Below are 2,442 nucleotides of genomic sequence, written 5' to 3'. Positions count from 1 at the left end.
GGCAGTTCTCAACCGGAACAACCGTGTTAGGGAACACTATTAAACCGTGTTGCCTGTTGGAACAACATGTTTATTTCATCAAAAAGTCATTTATAACATAGTCGTGTCAAGGGACACGATCACAATTATATCAAGGGGCATGACCACAATCATATCAAAAGGCACTGCCTGATCGTTTCAAGGGACACGTCTTGACTGTGTCGACTTCTATAAAGCTCAATTTCACTTCGTTAGGGCTCCGAATGAAGCATGCCAATGTTAAGGGACATGCTCTGACTGTGTTGGTTGTTGAAAAACTCGATCACACATCATGAAGACTCAAAATAAATACACTCAGTGTCAAATGGTCATGAACTAATCATTCTCCTCGATGCTCCTGCATCACCAAGTTAGGACGTTTGATGATCAAGCTTATTTGAACTACGGCGGCACGACATGGATGTGTCGTCTGGCACGGTTTGATCGTGCCCTAGGGCATGACCATGCTAGGAAACACCGTTTGACTATGTTTCTTATTAGAACAATGTGTTTTGCTTCATTAAAAAGTCATTTACAATATAGTCGTGTCAGGGGACGCAGTTATAGTTATGTCAGGGGACACAACCGTAGTCATATCATAGGATACTATCTGATCATGTCAAAGGGCACGCCCTGACCGTGTTGACTTCTATAAAATTCATTCACTTCACTATTGGGAATGAGGCACGCCAATGTCAGAAGATATGGACTGACCGTGTTGACGGTTGGAAAGTTCGATCACACCTCGTTAAGACTCAAAATGAAATACATTGTGTCAGATGATCATGAACCGATCATTTTCCTTGATGCAGGTCTGCATCACCAAGTTAATTGATTATATTACAAATTGTTCTGCTTGGAAATGTGAATGTTATATCTATAAATAAATAAATAAATAAATAAAATTGTGAAAGCAAGGGGTGTAGATGTAATTATCAAACTTGTTGGATTTTTTCTCAAAGTGAGATTAAATACTTCACTGCAAAAGGTTGGAACCGCCAACCTAGCGGCCGACCGCCCCGGCCCCACAAGTATGAGGGGGAGTAAATCATGGTGAATGCGGGACTGGCCAGGGCGTGAGTGGCTCGAGGAGTATTGGAAACATGACACATTTTGATGTTTGTATTTCATGTGCGCCATGAGCCTCGAACCGCGTACCTTCAGCTGCAAGCATCTACAACCCTGACCAGCTGCTCCCGCCCGTGGGGCAGATTAAATACTTCACCCTTTGGCTAAGTCGTTGCTCCGCGCTGTCGCCGCCTCGCAAAATCACTGTTTTGTGATGGCGTCGACCCACATGCTGTCGTCTCATGCTGCCGCCACTCGATGCCACCTTCCGTCGGAGTTGCAACGAAGGGAACATCTACCAAAGGCTCCTCCAAGGCCCATATTTCCATCGTTTGTGCCGCCGCCCGTTTTCGCTTTCACTTTCCATCTCCAATTTCCGCTGGCCGTCAAGCCGCCGTCGCCTGTCTTGCACCATCTAGATGCCCTAGATCGAAATTCCAAAAGCTTTACAATCTGTTAATAATAATAATAATAATAATAATAAGTATGCAAGTATATGTTCATTAAAAAATATAATGGAGACCGCGGTAGGACATCCGGATTGTAACTCAGGAATCCGCCGTTCGATCCCTAACTACGGCGTATTTGCAGGAATTTTTGCTCCAAATGGGGAACGCAATCAAAGGATATCTAGATTGGCCACCGTATGTGCTTCCCGATTTACCCTGGTGGTCGGTGGGAAACTTCCGTGGGACTAGGCCGATCACCCCAAAATAAAAAAAAATAAAAAAATATAAGATATTAGTAAATAAAATCAGCGACGAATTTTTTACGGTGACGAAATATATTTTTATCGTCAATTTACAATGAATTTTGCAACGAAAAAAATTTAATTACAAAAATTACGATGTAATAATTTTTGTCATAAAAATTATGACAAAAATCATCGTCTATTTGACGACAAATTTGAATTCATCGTCGAATTTGACGACGAATTATCTATTCCTCGTCAACTTTTAGCGACAAATTAAGAATTCGTCGTCAAAATTTGACATTCAAAGTCCTAACTCTGCCACTGCCGCCTGCGACTTTCCCTTTCTCCTCTTTACTTCGCGATTTTCTCTCGGTGCGACTCTCTCCTCAATGACTCGATCTGACAATTTTCTCTGATTTTTTTTCCTTTCTGATCCCTTTGGCGACTATGATGGCAATGACGACGAGCTAGGCGATGATGTAAAGTGGTAAATCTTCTCTTTCCTCTTCCCTCTCTTCTACTCCCAACGGCTGATTTGGGCAGCCGACTAGTGCTTATGCCGCTGGCCGGGCGCCGGGCATTGATCAGGTCGCTACCCGGCCGTTGGTTGTGGCTTGAGCTGCCGGACGGCTGGCCGGCAGTGATTAGATCACTGGTGGGCC

The sequence above is a fragment of the Curcuma longa genome, chromosome 14 (assembly GCF_044706935.1).
Source record: "Curcuma longa cultivar G26 ecotype Majalengka, Jawa Barat chromosome 14, ITB_CL_G26_1.1, whole genome shotgun sequence".
NCBI lineage: Eukaryota > Viridiplantae > Streptophyta > Magnoliopsida > Zingiberales > Zingiberaceae > Curcuma > Curcuma longa.
This window is presented reverse-complemented; position numbering follows the sequence as displayed.